General features: G+C 42.4%; 1 protein-coding gene across 1 annotated transcript in view; it reads right to left on the bottom strand.

Moving 5' to 3' along the window:
• The window catches only part of LOC124717158 (ammonium transporter Rh type B), a 220,662-nt gene extending 201,640 nt beyond the window's left edge, over positions 1-19,022 (bottom strand). The window contains exon 1 of the mRNA XM_047243928.1: positions 18,883-19,022. The gene's annotated coding sequence lies outside the window, so the exon portion shown is untranslated. The remainder of the gene's footprint in view (positions 1-18,882) is intronic.
• Between the last annotated feature and the right edge of the window lie 1,280 nt (positions 19,023-20,302).

Below are 20,302 nucleotides of genomic sequence, written 5' to 3'. Positions count from 1 at the left end.
AGCACATAGAAGCACCGAATGAACTGACAATTTGCAGACTTACTGTGAAGATCAGTGAATCAATTTCAGCAGAGAACGTTAAGAGTTCTGGGCGCCCTGCTCTGCCCGATATGTGTAAAATATTGGGGTGGTTTGTGGCAGTGTGGCCTTGCGACGTAAGAGTAGAACTGTGAAACTACTGACAAACACTAGTCAATGAATTATTTTCAGAGTATTTACGTGGTTTACCACTTAATCAAAACATTTACAGTTAAAAGACAGTTCACTAACGACGTAATATGGACGTTGCAACGTTTCTAGACGTACTCGACAATGGTGATAACCGCGAAAACAGTTGTGGGTAATAAAGACTAGTATAGCCTGCGGTAAAAATTCGACCACTTGCCTCAGTGGTCCTGATCTGTGATAGCACATGTCATGTATCTGAAATTTTAGCAGTAATACTGATACGTGGCAAATACTGTACTGTACCTACGCCTATTCTTGAAATATTTTTTTTTGTTTCTCTTTAATTGTTAGATCATTTGAAAGGAGTCTTTGATACACCGCGTTGAAACATAATTTTTTTGTTAATGGCGCCAAATTAACTTGTCCCTCATCACAACACAATGTGAATGCCGTTGTACCGCAGAAAAACACCGCAATGATTAGCATTACAAAATCTGCACTGTAAGTTCATCAAACCCCAATTACAGTTCTCAAAATTATTTGGAATAATGTTTAGTGCACGGTTAAATGTATCTTTCAGGTCGACAATAGAATTCTCCTTATCAGCATCTGCATTATTCTATTACTTTCTCTATGCAAAAATTGTGTCCCTCTAGCTCTTCGTCTTTCACTTCGATTCGTCAACGTTCTTCTTTGAGGCAGAGTCTAAAACAAATATAGTCTCCTCATAAAAAGGGACTTGTAGCTACTCAAAATGAAGATACTGAAGATTATGAACACTCTCAATTTTGTCAGGACGGTGGCAAATGAGCACAGCACGTTTACTCTTAGATCAATGTAAGCGAAAAAAAGACGCCTCTAATAAACAACGTTTGTTGTACCAGGCAGCTTGATTACTACGTTACGTTTCTGACTGTCGACAACATCAACGACGTAGCATTTACGGCATTGTAGCCACCCGCTATGTATGTGTTACTGCAAATGAAGGATCTGCAACATTTATTAAACATGAACGTCCCTAGAATGCAACTACAAGAAACGCTGTTACGTTCGTGTGTCGTTTCTACCAAAGCATCTGATAACGATCAGTACCACTTACGTACCACGTACCACTTACGTACCACGCTTAACGAAGCGTGGTAAAAATTGGTAGCAATGTCAGAGACAAAGGAAAACTTTTCTCATGTTTGTGTCTACTTCCTTTCACTTCTCCTAATGTCTATATATAGACACGATTTTTTTCTTCCATATCCACAGGAAAGTTCCTTTCGATTTACATTAGTTTCATTGGCGTCCTTGTATAATTAGGTACTTCAGTTGTCGATGCTGAGGTATTAATAATATCATCGGTAAGTAAAACAGATGCATTATCGTTATGATGTCTGCATTGCTATTACTTTCTCTGCGAAAAAATTGTGTCTGTCTAACTCTGCGTCTTTCACTCTGACCCGTTGGCATTCTCCTTCTAGGCATACCCTAAAAAAAATATAGGTTCCGTCGAAGGTTCTAGTTATTCAAAATGAAGTAATTAAAATTAAGAACTTACGTACTTCAAATTTTCTGTTAATTGCAGAAAATGACCACACAGTTACTCTTACAGAAAAATAAGCGAAATAATTATGCCAATATACAACGTTATTTACTGTCCTCGTTACTACGATATGTTGATTTTCACTGCTGACATCGTCGACCTAGCAGGTGTCGCACTGCAGCTGCCGGCATGCATGGCTCAAAATGAAAATGAACCATGTAAACATGGAAGCCCATAGAATGCGATTTCACGAAATGTTGTTACTATCGGGCGTCATTTCTACCACAGAACCTGATCGGTGCGCAGGGCAGAGGTTGGTAACTCTTCAATTTTCGATGTTCAGGTGTTGTAGATTTTAATGCATGTTAGCGAATGTGACATCAGTATTATGAACGTGAAATCTTATACTTATTTTTACCACTCTTAACGGCTACATACACACACTATTTTTTGTTTGTGCACATCTGTGGCAAAGTACTTTTCGATTTACGTAAAGGCCATTATTATTAAAAATTAATTAATATTAGAAGTCGACGCAAATTTTTCGTGTTCATGCATTAATATTATTATTATAACCAGTTAGTCTGGAGCGTCTTTCTAATAATAACTCCTGAGAATGTACGTTTGGAGGGCAGCATACATGAAAGCGAATCATGGACGGCGGGAAAATCGGAGAGGAAGACAATTGAAGCGTTTTACGAGTATTTTACGAGTGTTATAAAGAAAAGTATGTAGCTACTAGAACACTTAACTTTTTATATAGTCCTTTGGTATACAGCATTCGTGGTGATACAAGTGAGACTCTATCTTGAGGTACATGCAAGGTTACAAATGGCGCCTTCCTAGGTCGTAGCCATGGACTTAGCTGAAGGCTATTCTAACTGTCTGCTCGGCTAATGAGCAATGCATGCTAACTATCTGCTCGGCTAATGAGCGATGCTTCGTCCGTGTAGTCGCTAGCAATGTCGTCCGTACAACTGGGGCGAGTGCTATTCCGTATCTCGAGACCTGCCTTGTGGTGGCGCTCGGTCTGCGATCACACAGTGGCGACACGCGGGTCCGACATGTACTAAATGGACCGCGGCCGATTTAAAGCTACCACCTAGCAAGTGTGGTGTCTGGCGGTGACACCGCAGTGATAAACAAGGATGGAAAATTTAAATCGACTGATCGGATAAGAGATGAGGAGATTCTCCGCAGAATTGACGAAGAAGAAAACATGCGGGAAACACTTAAGAAGAAGGACTAGGATGATGCACATCAGAGAATAACTTCCGTGGGGCTAGAGCAGCTGCAGAGGGTGAAAACTGAGGGGGAAAACAACGATTGAAATATGTTGTTGTTGTGGTCTTCAGTCTTGAGACTGATTTGATGCAGCTCTCCATGCTACTCTATCCTGTGCAAGCTTCTTCATCTCCCAGTACCTACTGCAACCTACATCCTTCTGAGTCTGTTTAGTGTATTCATCTCTTGGTCTCCCTCTACGATTTTTACCCTCCACGCTGCCCTCCAGTACTAAATTGGTGCCGGCCGAAGTGGCCGTGCGGTTAAAGGCGCTGCAGTCTGGAACCGCAAGACCGCTACGGTCGCAGGTTCGAATCCTGCCTCGGGCATGGATGTTTGTGATGTCCTTAGGTTAGTTAGGTTTAATTAGTTCTAAGTTCTAGGGGACTAATGACCTCAGCAGTTGAGTCCCATAGTGCTCAGAGCCATTTGAACCATTTTCAACTAAATTGGTGATCCCTTGATGCCTCAGAACATGTCCTACCAACCGATCCCTTCTTCTAGTCAAGTTGTGCCACAAACTCCTCTTCTCCACAATTCTGTTCAATACCTCCTCATTAGTTATGTGATCTACCCATCTAATCTTCAGCATTCTTCTGTAGCACCACGTTTCGAAAGCTTCTATTCTCTTTCTGTCTAAACTATTTATCGTCCATGTTTCACTTCCATACGTGGCTACACTCCATACAAATACTTTCAGAAACGACTTCCTGACACTTAAATCTATACTCGATGTTAACAAACTTCTCTTCTTCAGAAACGCTTTCCTTGCCATTGCCAGTCTACATTTTATATCCTCTCTAATTCGACCATCATCAGTTATTTTGCTCCCCAAATACCAAAAATCCTTTACTACTTTAAGTGTCTCATTTCCTAATCTAATTCGCTCAGCATCACTCGGCTTAATTCGACTGCATTCCATTACCCTCGTTTTGCTTTCGTTGATGTTCATCTTATATCCTCCTTTCAAGGCACTATCCATTCCGTTCAACTGCTCTTCCAAGTCCTTTGCTGTCTCTGACAGAATTACAATGTCATCGGCGAACCTCAAAAGTTTTTATTTCTTCTCCACGGATTTTAATACCTATTCCGGATTTTTCTTTTGTTTCCTTTACTGCTTGCTCAATATACAGATTGAATAACATCGGGGAGAGGCTACAACCCTGTCTCACTCCTTTCCCAACCACTGCTTCCCTTTGATGTCCCTCGACTCTTATAACTGCCATCTGGTTTCTGTACAAATTGTAAATGTCCTTTCGCTCCCTGTATTTCACCCCTGCTAACAAATTAATGAGGGCGCTTCGTGTACGTGCTATTCTGACAAGGTAACTTTCCAGCCCTGAAAGTTTTTTACAGGATTTGTGTTCAAAAAATTCCGGAACATGCGTAATTTCGCGCCAATGGTGCGCTAGAGCGAAATGCGGTTGGCAGCGTTGTACACGTCTGTGCTTAACATGTGACTGCTAGAAGTCTATTTCTGTGCGTCAGTTATTGTTCAGTGTTGTATTGAATAGAACGTTGTGTCATAGAGTTCACGATTTTCGAGATGGCAGAGTTGGAGGAGCAAAGCGTCTGCATTAAAGTTTGCGTGAATCTTAGGAAAATCTTCGCATGGACAAATAAAATGATGAAGGAAGCCTACGGTGATGAGTGATTAAGCCGTACTCGGTGTTACGAATTGTTGACACGGATTAAAATGGCCGGGCGGAAGTTAAAGATGTCACTCGTTCAGGACGCCCTTCGATGTCTACCTAGGACTCTCGTGTCAGGAACGTCAACGAAATTGTGCGTGCCACTCGAAGACTGACTGTCCGAAAGATTGCAGAAGGGCGTAACATCTCAGCTGGATCATGTCTTGAAATCCTGACATAGCTTCTTGGAATGCATCGTGTTCCCGCCAAGTTTGTCCCACTACTCGTGAGCCAAGACCAGAAAGATCTTCGCCTCGCAGCCTGTGAAGAGCTTTTGAATCGCGCAAATGAGAACGAGAAATGAAAATGAGAAAGAGAATCGTATAGGCCTAGCGGACTTTGTTTTCATTTCCGATGCTGAAAATCCCGTTGAAAGGACGAAGATCTGCAACGATAGACGACTTAAAAGAAAATTCGCAGATGGCGCTTCGAGCGATCAAGCAAGAAGCCTACCAAGACTGCTTCCGGAAGTGAAAAATGTGTTGGGAGCGGTGTACCAGTTGTGGAGGAGAGTATTTCGAAGGAGACCGTTCACACTAAGTAAAAGGTAAGAGCAGACAAATTTTGTGGACAAAGCCCCGGAATTTTCTGAATAGACCTCGTACATCCAACAAGTTATTGACGGACGCTTGGTGTGAGTGCTACTCTGACAAGTGAAATGTCCAACCCGACAAGTCGAAACCTGCGCTAAAAAAATTTTATGCTCCAAGAGTACACCGAAAGAAATACAATGTCCAAATTCTAGCTGCTAAAACGCACTGCAAGTATATATAAAAATATGTTGAAATTTGCCATATTACGAAGTCGCCAGGCAGCTGGAGAAATGCAAAACCTGTAGCTGTACCAGACAGCGCATGCATAACACAGAGGGAGCATATAGTTTTGTTCTAATCATTTCGTCTCGTTTTTCATCACAGAGACGTGCAAGTCGCCCAAATGGCGGCGAATATAAAGATTTCCATCAGGGGCCAAACAATCTCAGACGATCTCTCCTGGACAATAGAGGAGAACGATCAATTATTCCAAAGGCAGCTATTTCACATGAGTCGTTTCTCGTGAATAGCGTCAATGATGATGTAAGAAATAGTAGAGTGAAATGATAATAGAAGTTATTTTCAAAATACGATGGTTTGCTCAAAAGTAATTCCTCTGAGCTGTTAATGAGAAAACTCTTAAAGCTTTTTAAATAAAGCACACATTATCAACAATCTGAATCTTCATTCTTCATGTTTACAGCCGAGAGAGCGGTACGCTGGCCACATGCCCATCTGCATCAGGCGACCACTAAGGGGTGAGGATGACACGGTGGCCTGTCGGTATGGTTGGACCTCCAAGGCCTGTTTGGACGATGTTTGTTTGTTTTTTTATCTCATAAATGAACAAAAGATTTCTTGAATTTGACACACTTCTTTGCCACAGGAGTACTGGATATTTTACAACTGTTATGGAATAGCAAAGAGTCACATGATGAGCTATTTGACAAACTGTCCTCTTTCAGTACAGTGTTCCACGTGAACAAGTTCATCAGAAAATTTAACTATCACGTTGATCGCAGATGAATGTGTTGACTGCTATAGCTGAGGTTTCGAACAGGGCGAGCTCTGGCATGTTGGGCGCTATATTGACCTCTGTGTGAGGGCGCTGCTGTTGCTGAGAGGGAGGTGTGGTCTTCTGGAGCACCTCCCACACTTTGTTACTCATTGCAGCGAGCCCTCACTAACGTCTGTGGTATCGATTCTCATCGCCAACTTCGCTGTCGCAATGCAATACCCGTATGATACCACATATTTATCAGCATACACTGAACCACCAAAGAAACTGCTATACGCATGCGTATACTGCGATATGTAGACAGACAGAATTCGTCGCTGCGGTCGGCGACGCCTATATAAGACAACAAGTGTCTGGCGCAGTTATTAGGTCGGTTATTGCTGCTACAATGGCAGGTTGTAAGAGGTCCATGATTAAGCGCACTCGAGCAGATGTAATTTCGATGTATTGCTCACGCGCTGCCTGCGATATGTAAGCTATAAGAGAATCTGAGACCAAAGAGCAGTGTTGACGGCAGTAGGAACTGTGTAGCTGTAGGAGTAAGTTGTTGCTAGCGGGCAGTCTAGTCTGGTGTATCATGTTGGCTGGGCCGGTCGTGGTGCAGCGATGCCGGAGGAGCATTATTGTATAAGGTAAAAAAGCAGCCTCGCGCATATGTAGTATTGTTATCTCAAGTCCCATGTAAATGTTTTAAAAATGTCCTAATAATAATCTTTCTCATAAAAAGTAACTTTTAACAACCATTCATTTCAATTTAAAGAATTTACTAATTTCTCCAATCCATGATCATCCCGATTATTGCAAAATAAAAATCAGTTGTTTCTTTTCATAAATGACAAATCTATCGGCCAGCATTGCAGAGGGCTGTGCCAGAAAAATTTATTGTAAGAGCAGATATATTTGCGTTATCCGGCGACTTCATTGAGCTAAGAATTTTTCTTTTTTTATTCAGAATGATCTTTCAGGGCCATGACGCAGCACTGCTGACGTCCAAAATTTACCAGGTTAAATTCACAGTCAATTATTGAAAAGTTATAAGTGAGAGACAATTTAATTGAGAGGTTAGTTACATTGTATTATTACCAGGTTACTGAATTTATTCTTTTGATGGGACGTTACACTGAATGTGAACGACATAATTATAATTTTTACTGTAGAGAAGTTTAGGAACTTTTCTGTTTTGAGGTTACACTAAATTAGAATATTATTCATATTATTTATTATTTTTTCTGTGGGGAGTTTGAACGTCGTGTTATAGTCGGCGCACGAGCGATGGTACACAGGATCTCCGAGGTAGCGATGAAGTCGGGATTTTCCCACACGACTGTTTCACGAGCGTACCGTGAACATCATGAATCCGGTAAAACATTATATCTCCAAATCGCTACGGCCGGAAAAAGATCCTGCGAGAACGGGACCAACGACGACTGAAGAGAATCGTGCAACGTGTCAGAAGTGCAACCCTTCAACAAATTACTGTAGATTTCAATGCTGAGCTATTAACAAGTGTCAGCGCGCTATCCATTCAAGGAAACACCATCGATATGGGCTTTTGGAGCACGACGCAAAGCTTTGCGCCTCGTCTGGGCTGGTCGACACCGCCATTGCACTGTTATGACTGGAAACACATTGCCTGGTCGGACGAGTCTCATTTCAAATTGTATCGAGCAGATGGACGTGTACGGATAAGGTGACAACCTCGTGACCCATGGACCTAGCTTGTTAGCAGGAGACAGTTCAATCTGGTAGAGGCTCTGTAATGGTGTGGGGCGTGTGCAGTTGGAGTGATATGGGACCCCTGGTACTTCTAGATATGACTGTGACAGGCGACAAGTGTGTAAGCATCCTGTGTGATCACCTGCATCCATTCATGTCCATTGTGCATTACCACGGACTTAGGCAATTCCAGCGGGACAATGCGACACTCCACACGTCTAGAAATGCTATGTTACTGCAGAGTGGCTCCAGGAACAGTCTTCTGAGTTTAAACATTTGCGCTGGCTACCAAACTCCCCAGATGGTTCAAATGGTTCAAATGGCTCTGAGCACTATGGGACTTAACATCGGAGGTCATCAGTCCCCTAGAACTTAGAACTACTTAAACCTAAATAATCTAAGGACTTCACACACATCTATGCCCGAGGTAGGATTCGAACCTGCGACCGTAGCGGCCGCGCGGTTTCAGACTGAAGCTCCTAGAACCGCTCGGCCACAGCGGCCGGCAAACTCCCCAGATATGGACATTATTGAGCATACCTAGGATGCCTTGCAACGTACTGTTCAGAAGCGGTATCCACCCCATCGTACTCTTACGGATTTACGGACAGCCCTGCAGGATTAATGGTGTCAGTTGCCTCCAGCACCACATCAGACATCAGTCGAATCCATACCACGTGGTGTTGCGGCACTTCTGCGTGCTCGCGGGGGCCCTACACGATATTAGGCATGTGTACCACTTGCTTTTGCTCTTCAGTGTGATTACGCTGGCAACGAGAACATTTCTCCCAACGAGGGACCAGTTTATTGTTACAGTCACTGTAGAAGAACTGACGTTGTTGTCGGGGCCACAACCTCGCTGCTTCTTGCACCGCTTTATCACTGCCAAAGTCCTCGAAGGTGTTTTGGTGACAGATGAAAGTCGTATAAGGCCTTCGGCCATAGATACTAGTAGACTGGCCTTGCTGTGCAGAAGCTATAGGGCTGGTGTGGCTCCAACATAAACCACGTGACTGTTGGCAAAACGTGGCGGGATTTCAAATCAGCGGTCTGCCATCCTATGTTTGTATCGTATTTTCCCCACATTTCTAAATTGACTGCCAAACGCTTCCAACGAAAATTTCTTTTTCGTTTGCGAAAAATTATGCCAGAACTACAGTTGACCTGGATTTGTTCACAGTACCATTTATAAAATCTAACAAATACAGCGAACGCCACTCTGGTTGGCAGCGGGACGAAATTACTGTAAACTATCAATTAAAGTAAAATGTCGTTAACATTATTTTAAACAGTAAGAGTGCGCTCGTGTCGAAACTTCAAACATTGGATTCACCGCGTTATGAGCTCTAGTCACTTATAAAGAAAATGGGATATGGGAATTATGTCTACTATAGGTGCCAAAATTGTCGACTTTAAGAGCAGGTCCATTTTAGAGTATCAATTTTAGGTTCACTTCAAAGGTTCAGTTCCCACTAATTTTACAAAAGTTTAAACTATCAGTTTAAAAAAAATGATATTGTAGATGAAAGGTGAGACTTTGAAGTTCCAGAAAATAAATTTGGATCCTAGGTTCAAAAATGACAGAAACTTAAATATAAATTATAAATATACATTGTAAATAATAACTAACCTTTGCTTCGAGCAAATGCGCGTATGTGCAGATGGCTTAAAGTTTTTCCGTTTCAGGGCCTGTATCCAAAGCTGCCTTCGGTTTTCATCCTTAGGGAACTATGAGTAGGAACGATAAACAATTATATTTACTTCTGTAACCGAATTATCACAGATACTTTCCAAAATGTAATATGAGTCTGACTTTACAGGCATCACTTTCAACACTTTAATTTACGTGATACTCTATTTCAAGCGTAAAAAACATATAAAAGTCACTTCAGCAGATTTCAATAAATGGATCTGCACTATCATAGAAACACTTACACGTGAAATGTAATGCCATTTCCCCTGACAAAACGCTGAGTGCAGCCATAAGCGCAACACGAAACAACCATGTTTTGCCAACATTCACGTGACTTCAGCCCAGAGATGTTGGAGCCACGAAAATGACGTCAGGGCCAGTCTATTATATTTATGGTCGAAGTATAAGGCCAAGTCAGAACTGTATGAAGGATGATCTTTGACAGTGAACTCAAGGTATCAGATTATCGCAGACGTGAAGAATTCAGACGGAGAATGTTACTAACGTGTGTTTTATTTAGAAGCTTTAAACATTTTCACGTACAAAATTCGGAAGCATTACTTTTTAGAACGCCTTCACAATTAGTTAGATCTGACGTTATTATGTGACGAAAAAAAGCGATCTTACGCGCTTTTGAAAGTTTTTTTTTATTTTCACAAGTTTTTTATTCATCTTAATCGCAAAAATATATTGGATAATAATTGATTATTGGTTTCAGTTGATAAACAAGCAGCTTCAAATAACTCATAGTACAGACACTGTATCTACGTAAACTGTAGGCTATAATGCCATTGTCTGATAATTTTCGATACATATGTATTAATACATATGTATCAATACACTGGTTGCTACACAACAAAGTTGCAAAATGCAATACAGAACCATACTTAACCAGAATGAAAAATGCTCTTATCATAGAACAAAAAAGGGCAGAGTGAGGGATATAAAAGAACTAGCTCTTCGACTTATCTGGCGACTTCAAAGACATTTAAATCTAAACATTAAGACACATTCTACAGTTTTTACGGAGGTAAGGCAATTATTAACTGCAATTTAATTATATTTATGTTTATTTTGGTACTACTGTCGTTTTACGTTGAAGACGCGGGCTTTGTTTATTTGTTGTTATATCTTCGCAATTTTCAAGCTGCTAGGTTACTTTCGTTATCGCTGCCGTGCTGTTAATCATGGCTGCTCCGCTGTCTGTTTGCACCAAAGAAGAGCAACGTCCAGTGATGCGTTTTTTTGTGGTCGCAAGTCGTATCAGGGGCCGAATTTCATCGGTACAGTACGGGAACAGTGTTTCGCCAAAGCGGAGTGCCTACGAATGGATAGAAAAATTTCGAAATGGTCGCATAAGTGTTACGCACGATCAAGGAGCCGGACGACCGTTTACCGCCACAAACGAATAAGCCATTGAGCGTTCACGTGAAATGATTCTCTTAGACAGACGATTAACTAATGACAAAGTGGCACATCGTCTTCAAATCAGTCGCGGTTCTGCCTGCGAAATCATCCACAACAGATATGGGTTTCATAAAGTTTGTGCAAGATGGATCCCATAACAAACACAGTTACATAAACAAACGCGCTTGGACATCTGTAAAAAACATTTCGATCGCTTTGATAACAAAGGGGACAACTTCTTAGACAGGATCATTACTGGTGTCGAAACATGGATACATCACTAAGAGCCGGAGAGTAAAGGGCAGGGTATGGAATGGAAACATCCAAATTCGCGGTGCAAGAAATAGTTGAAGACCCAACCGTCCGCAGGAAAACTGATGCTTACGGTTTTTTGGGACGCACAAGGTCCAGTACTGGAACATTATGGCGAAAGGGGCACAACAATAAACAGTGTACGTCACAGTGAGATGCTTACTGCCAGGCTAAAGCCTGCAATTCGAAGCAAACGCTGATTGCTGTCAAAAGGTCGTGTGTTGTTGCATGACAAAGCCCGTCCGCATACTGCTGCCCACACTACTGAATCGCTCCAGAAACTCACATTTTAAGTACTCGATTATCCTACATATAGTCCCGATCTTGCCCCTTCTGACAATCACTTGTTGGGTCCACTCAAACAGGCATTAAGGAGCCGTCGAATTGCGTCGGACGAAGCAGTGAAAGAAGCGGTGCATTCCTGGCTCGCAGCTCAGCCGAGAACCTTCTTTTATGAGGACATCAGTAAGCCTGTACAACGATGGACCAAGTGCGTTGAACACAAGGAGACTATGTCGAAAAATGATATTCTTGTAAGGTTCCTCTTTGGTTGCAATGAAATTTTATAACTACTTGCGGATAGTAATTGACTTACCCTCGTACTTGTTATTATTAATAACCATGGCATGTAGTATAATGCACCACGTCAAATAAAATAGCATGATACATGATGTCACGCTGTGTAACATGACACATGTCATCGTATCATCGTATCGTGCAACATGACATGACGTGTCATTAAAGTTTAGGTTGTATGCATATCTCCCCTGTGATAATTTCTGTTACAGATGCACCCCCACTCTCGGATACTACCTACTGTAGGTGAATCCCACTCTCTAGAAGCACATAAAATTTTTTCTCTTGTTACATCCTTCACCATACATGTAATAGGGTGTGGGCTGGGGTGAGGAATGGTCCCCTCGGGGGAAAATACCAACCCTACCCCTATCCAGAAATTAAAAAAATTATTTGGCGTCCACCCAGGAACAAATCCACTCCCAGAAATTTTATCGCTCCAGGAAAACTTAGTTATTACATGGATGCCCTTCAGCCATATGATATAACATGTTGTTTAACGTGGCTGGCGAAACTCCTGAATTTTGAGCACAGGGTCATGGACTTGAGCCTATAAACTGCAAGAAGCCGATGTACCAGCACCTTGCAGCTGAGAGAGCTCACGACGCTAGGGGAAGTAGGGCTAACTCGTAAAAAAAGCGCGACTATACCAAGATGTTTTGATTTAAATGTCACAGAAGCTGCCAGATAAGTCGAAAAAAACTGGTTCCCTTCTTTGCAGCCTTAAGTCTGCCCAGTACATATTCGCCTTTTTTGTGCTTATTTGAAAATAATATTAGCAGTTATAATGGGATTATCGTTTACTTTTTGGCTGCCTGTATCATTACCACAGACATAAATATCACTGAATATGGGAACTCATGAAAAAGCCACGTATAACAGTCCATACGAATAAACAGGTTTTGGTAACTTTAAAGAGTCTTGTTTTTTATTAATGGTCACAGCGAAGAATACTTTTATTGGAAATTGTTTTCTTATCGTTTGGAAGGGCATGGCTGGTTGAGAAGATGTGAGGTTAATACGGGGTATGAGCACCGGTTTATAAGAATGAGTGACTTGAGCAGCGATGATGTTCTCGATTAACCCTTTCAGACGTGAATTTATTCTGGAGGAAGGAAAGTTCTCTTTATGTGGTATTGCTCTTAGCTGACTTTTTTAAAATGATTTTGGACGCAAGATTTAGACAAAAGCATGTACCTATTTTGAAAATATACTTTGTACACTTGTCTTCATTTTATGGAATAAAATAACTAATTATGGAACATTCTCCGTTGTAATAAATGGTAAAATGATCTTTCAATAATTTCCATGCAAAATAACAATATTCAATTACACAGTGGAATATAGCGATTCAACCACATCCGTGTATTCTGGTGGTCACAAGCTGCTGCCAACTACCACACTGACTTGCTGATATTTTCATAATGACGCCCAACAGTTGGCAGCACTTGCGCATGACCAAAATGTTGAAAATTCACAAATGTGTTGCTCAAGTTTCCATTGGGGAAAAAGTACTTCTTTTGCGCCTACGATACAGTAAAAGTTAATGTTCACAGTTGCAGACAGAGGGTCTCAAAGGGTTAAGTGAGTTGTCACTACTCTTGCACCGTTAATTAGTCTTTGAGTAGTGTTGAGACTTCTAATTAACACAACGACAGCATTTTTACTTAAAAGCTAATGATGCGGTGGTAAACCGGACGAACTTAAAGAGTTTGGGAATTTGTGGAGGTATGTTCGATGGGGTACAACAGAATGTTGTCTATTTAAACAGAATCGGAACTGAGGCAAACCATTACCTGTCCAAGTAACAAATTGGAAACGACATATCTATTAACCTACAGCCATCATGTTTTTTGGACGTTGAATCACCGTTAAATGGTACTGCGAAACATTTTGTTCAGATTTCCTTGGGAATGAATATGGCGGCTAAAAACTATCGTAATTACAATAACAATGCTTAGGAATTTTGAACACTTCATTGAAGTAAGTTTTTAACGAAAACGTGTAATTTTCCTCATTAGTGGTGAACAAAATCTTGAAAACGATGTCTCAAGCAATAATTTTGATTAAGTAATGCGGGAGATATGGCGTGCCAATCTAAAATCGTATACAGGATGAAGAAGAATTCGTCACTCTGACTTCGCAGCCCGATTCCTCACATAGTGGCAATACAAAACTGTCTCTCACAAAATTTCGTCCTGCGCATGTTTGGGGCAGTAAATGGACGTTAGACTGGGAATCTGGCAACCCTGTAATCACAGGTACCTCCGTGAGCATGTATAGTAGTTCAGTGCACGTGGTGCAGTTGGTAGCGTTATGGGTTAGCACGCAAAAGTGTAGAGATTTCGATTGTTTTTATTTGCCAAAGGTAGTCTGTGTGGTACGGTTCCTGGCGTCTTAATCGATACAGCGATTGCCGTGGGTCTTGTACAAAACATGTGCGGTTATGTACTACGAACGCAGGCATGGAAATACAATCGCTTTCATTGGTCATCTTTTAAAGAGGCCTCTTTCTCGTCGTGGACGCTAACTGTTCCGCGCCACTACTTCTACTAGATTCCAAACCTGTTTTCTGTGTAACCTTCCCCAATTGTCCCACTGAAATTATTTGCGAAGCACATTGCTAGCCCTACTGGTGACGTGAGGTCCTAACGAAATGCAACGGACCTAAACCTGGCAAGTATAATAGTTGGCACTAAAGGATTTTTTTTTCGTGTGGCTAGGGCCTACGGTCGAGTAGACCGTTCGCCTGGTGCAAGTCTTTTGAGTTGACGCCACTTCAGCAACTTGAATGTCGATGAGGATGAGATGATGATGATTGGGGCAACACAACACCCAATCCATGAGCGAAGAAAATCTCCGACCCAGCCGGAAATCGAACAGGGCTCCTTGGCAGGACATTCAGTCGCGCTGACCACTTAGCTACCGGGCCGGACACCAAAAATGTCGAATGACGAGGGCCTCCCGTAGGGTAGGCCGTTCGCCGGGTCCAAAAGTCTTTCGATTTGACGCCACTTCGGCGACTTGCGCGTCGATGGGGATGAAATGATGATGATTAGGACAACACAACACCCAGTCCCTGAGCGGAGATAATCCCCGACCCAGCCGGGAATCGAACCCGGGCCCTTAGGACTGACATTCTGTCGTGCTGACCACTCAGCTACCGGGATCGGACGGTATTATTCGACGGGGCACTTTAGGGGTGGACACACGCAAAACAAGTTTGGAATCTACTAGGTGCAGTGGTGCGAAACAATTCGGGTCCAAAATGGTTCAAATGGCTCTGAGCACTATGGGATTTAACATCTGAGGTCATCAGTCCCCTAGAACTTAGAACTACTTAAAGCTAGCTAACCTAAGGACATCACACATATCCATGCCCGAGGCAGGATTCGAACCGGCGACCGTAGCGGTCGCGCGGTTCTAGACTGAAGCTCCTAGAACAGCTTGGCCGCACCAGCCGGCAATACGCGTTCACGACAAGAAAAAGGCTTCTTTAAAAGATGACCAATGAAAGAGATTGTACTTCCATTTCTTTTGTTAATTTTTTAGTCGTCTTCACTTCTTCTCTTGCTTTGATTGCGTGTAGACGGACATCTTGCGAGTACTGGTAAATATAAGCATATTTGTACTAATTAAGCATATAGTATATTGATTTAATATCATTGTTCACTTTTAATTTGTAAGAGGTGATCCTGATTTCAAGTCCGCCTTTCTTGAATTAACCTGCATTCGAGTAATTTACAGTGCAACAATCGCAGCGGCCGATGCAGCCAACGACGCCATTACGTGGCGATATCAACTTATAAAATTTAGCGGAAGCGAAAAACTCGCCCGCTATTAACATAATATACATTTTCCTCCACAGCCACCCGACGCTGCAGAAAATACGTAGCTTTAAGATTCTTATTTTCAGTACCACAGCCGAGAGCCAGAGCCAGGACTCCGACTACAATGCAATGGTTAACGGAGGTAAGAAAAAATACTCTCGCGCGTGTGTGGGCCGCAATTGTAATTAATAACTAAAGATTTTTTGCTTTAAAGTGAACTGACTAGCCGAGGAAATTAATATGAAAAGTTTATTTCATTGTTCAACTTATATACTCATGTTTTAAGATTCAGCGAGTCTAATTCCACTGAAGATCAATATCGTTAAAAAAAGAGAACTTCACAAAAGTATTTAATTCTACATCAAAATTGAATGAAATACCATTTTTATTAAGGCCCACCACGTAAGTCGGCAATAATCAACATTACCGCTAAATAATATATTAAATTACGATGACCGACGGACGCGAGAATACCGTACCACACAGAGTACGTTTAGCAAATAAAATCAAACAATTCTCGACCCAGAATCGAAGCCTCGACCTCCTGCATGCTAACCCAAAACGCTGATCACTGTACCAACCACACAGCAGCGATCTGTCTGCTGACAGAGGTTGTTACCGTACATCACATTACAATGTCGCCAGACTGCCAATCTCCAACGTCCCTTTGCTGCCCGGAATACGCGCAAGACGATTTTTTCTGACATTTTTGTATTCTCAGTATGTGAGGAATCGTGCTGCGAAATTCGAGTGCGCGAATTTTTCTTCACCCTGTATATTCTATCTACAGCACGTCACTTGCAATACTGACAAGAAGGCCATAATGCGGATTAGATCAGCATCGCATCATTATCCAGATGGTAAAACTTATTATTGATCAACTACTGCCCTCTATAACAGACATTTTCATCGATTCATTAATCACAAGTGTTTTCCCTGAGGCCTGGAAACTGGGACAAATTAAGCTACTGCCTAAAAAAAGGACATCGCCACAGCACCCTCTGACTACCGCCCCATCTGCCTTCTTCCTGCACTGTCTAGGCCTTACAATATATAGTCCATGACCAGCTCATCAACTACCTAACTACTAACAACCTACTAGACGAATACCAACCAGGTTTCCGTAAACATCGAAGCACAACATCCGCACTGATAAAGGTGACAGATCACCTGAAACTTGCCATGGACAGACAAGAGGCGCCGGCCGGTGTGGCCGAGCGGTTCTAGGCGCTACAGTCTGGAACCGCGTGACCGCTACGGTCGCAGGTTCGAATCCTGCCTCGGACATGGATGTGTGTGATGCCCTAGGTTAGTCAGGTTTAAGTAGTTCTAAGTTCTAGGGGACTGATGACCTTAGAAGTTAAGTCCCATAGTGCTCAGAGCCATTTGAGACAAGAAGTGACTATCATTTGCTGCTTAGATTTCAGCAAAGCATCTGATACTGTCGACTTCGACATCTTACTAGCCAAACTTAGCGGTCTAAATTTCTCGCCAAGTGCAGTGGAATGGTTTCGCTCATGCATGATGTCTCACCAGCAACGTGTCCTGTCCGGGAATATAAAATCACAATGGCGGCAGGTAGTGTCAGGCGCTCCCCAAGGCTCAGTATTAGGTCCTATACTCTTCTCTCTGTATGTCAATGATGTGCCATTGGTTCTGACCTATTGCAAATATCATATGTATGCTGATGACCTTCAGTTGTATCCAAGTGCGAAACCAAGCAATCTTAAGAAAGCTATTGAAAATTTCATTACTGACCTCGATGCACTATCAAAATGGGCACAGGACATAAGACTAAAACTAAACCCATCTAAAACCCAAGCGGTACTTGTTGGTCACTCTAAGCTCATTAGCCCAAAACATCGGGAATCCGTACCATCTCTTATCCTAAACGGAACAAATATTAACTTCTCTCCCTCAGCAAAGATTTTGGGAGTAATAATAGATGAAAATCTAAATTGGACAGAGCACCTAACTGCTGTGTGCAAAAAAGCATCAGCATCCCTTCATGTCCTACAAAAATATAAAAAACTCTTTCCTTTCGATCTGAAAAAGAAATTAGTACAAACGCTTATACTCCCAATCATTGACTACAGTGATATTATCCTACAAGGCCTCTCTCAGGAAAATTTGCGACGTCTGGAACTGGTTATGAATGCCTGCGTCCGATATATCTGTGACGTTCGACTTTTTGATCACACTTCACCAGCATATGCAAAATTGTCCTGGCTGCGTGCAGAAAAACGCAGAGATTTCCATACACTCTGTCTCATCTACTGCCTTATAAATGTACACTGTCCCTCATATCTCTCCTCGTCCTTAACGCTTATGTCGCAACAACATGACAAAAACACACGTTCCCATCATAATAAAATCCACTCTGTTCCACTGCATCGCTCAGTCACCTTCTCAAAGTCCTTTACAGTAGCGGGAACTCGACTCTGAAATAACCTCCCTCGTTATGTTAGAGAACTTAAAAACATGTCCGGCTTCAAAAAACAGTTAATGACGTATCTACTTAAGCAACAGTAATGCCTTCCTCTGTACATGAATGCACTTCACCTCATTACTTCCCTCTTTCCCCCTCCTTAAATCTCCGTTGCCCAAAACTCGGTATACTAGTAAACATCTACTTTACACAGCAAGATATTAATGTATATCTGCACAAATCTTCATTACTATTGCCAATTTTTCTCATGTTTATCATTATTATTTGATTTTTTTACTGTTATTATTATTGCTTTTATCATAATTTGTATGCGTAGCACCTGTTGTAAAAATACTGCCAGCATTTACTTTATTAGGTCTTAGTCATTACTCTTTATTCATATTGTGACTAGAATAATCTAATTTGCTTATTTAAACTATTGTCATGATGTAACTCTGATGTGTGAAATGCTGCATGTGTGGAACACTGGTCCGATGTAAGAGAGGGCCTGATTGCCCTATAATAAATAAATAATGATGCTAAGGTTAAAATCGCCGCCCCAACAGCGAAAACTGGTGAAATGTCTCGCCTCTCGGCAGAGTATTCGATTCCTTTTGGTTCTAGAGAACAGAATTGTCGATTCCTAGTAGTTTATAATCCGCATATCATCAGTAGTGGTGGACGTACCCACTTACCGTGTGCAGTCGCGAAGTCAAACAAGGACGCGTCGCCCCGGCTTATCCCTCCGCTGTCCCCGCTGCTACTGACAAACAGGCCTTAGCTCTCCTGTGTCGGCACGACGAAGGAGACGGTGGAGCACGCCTATCTCCCAGCCTTGGGGACGCAAAGCAGTACTGTCAATATGTAACGCGGGCACTTCCAGCCGGGACACACGGCACTGTCGGGCCCCCCTTGTGACGTAACGCGGCTGCAAAACAAGGCGCCGCGTGACGGAGGAACGGATGGTGGGGGCTCGCGTGCGTTACACAGGGGCGGCCTGCCAAAGGGAATTGATTTATTTGTCCCACTTCAATAACGCAGCAGGTCAGCGGCTCGCTGGCGCGCTATAATGGGCGAGATCACAGTCGGCTATTCTTAGACTCGTGGAACTGGAAAGAGTCATTGAGGTTGAGTGCTTTGGAATCGCTCGAAACGCTTCTTTCGTTCGAGCGTCGTAGCTTTCTCGGTGTCGGAGCGCAGCCCCCACTCACGGCCGCGGTAAAGGATGCGTGCGAAGCGCGAGGTACATTAAGCGAATGACTGCTCCGCGCATTCGATCTGAAACGTTTATCGATCAATCAACTTAACCTTTAACTGACCGGCAGAAAAATGTTCCTATCGGAACACCAAAAAATGAGAAAATGCTTCCGGTTATTTAAAAGACACTGACTGGAAAGTGTACCAGCTGCGTCATTCTACTTTCCGCAGCACCTTTAACCCTTGGATGCATGGTTGGCTCAAATGGTTCAAATGGCTCTGAGCACTATTGGACTTAACATCTGAGGTCATCAGTCCCCTAGAACTCAGAACTACTTAAACGTAACTAACCTAAAGACATCACACACATCCATGCCCGAGGCAGGATTCGAATCTGCGACCGTAGCAGTCGCGCGGTTCCGGACTGAAGCGCCTAGAACCGCTCGACCACCGCATGGTTGGCTCAACTATCAAAAACTCGTGAAAGCCATTTGTAAGACCGCTACCTTAAAACCAGAATTAAATGAAGGGCTTATTTCAATAGTGGTGCAAGTCCATTACCTCCTCTTTTCTGCCTATAATGCTTCTGAAATTAATGATCTAAACAAACAGAAAGAAAGATTCATTTCTGGCAAGAAGCCATATGCTTGAATATTTCTGGTACCTCAACTGCAGATTTTTCAGCGCTCATTTGACTTTAGGACTCTGTATCTCAAGACGAACAAAAATGGACTTGTACCGCTATTGAAATAACCCCTTCTAATGTTGCTAGTAAAGAAAGCGTTATAAAGTTTTGAAGGTACTACCGACACAGAATGATTAAGAAAGTATGTATTATGATACTGCCGCGCGGGGTTAGCCTAGCGGTCTGAGGTGCTGCAGTCATGGACTGTGCGGCTGGTCCCGGCGGCGAGTTCG

This window comes from Schistocerca piceifrons, chromosome 9 (genome assembly GCF_021461385.2).
Source record: "Schistocerca piceifrons isolate TAMUIC-IGC-003096 chromosome 9, iqSchPice1.1, whole genome shotgun sequence".
NCBI classification, from domain to species: Eukaryota; Metazoa; Arthropoda; class Insecta; order Orthoptera; family Acrididae; genus Schistocerca; species Schistocerca piceifrons.
Note: the sequence above shows the minus strand (reverse complement) of the source record. Positions and strands in the feature narration are given on the sequence as shown.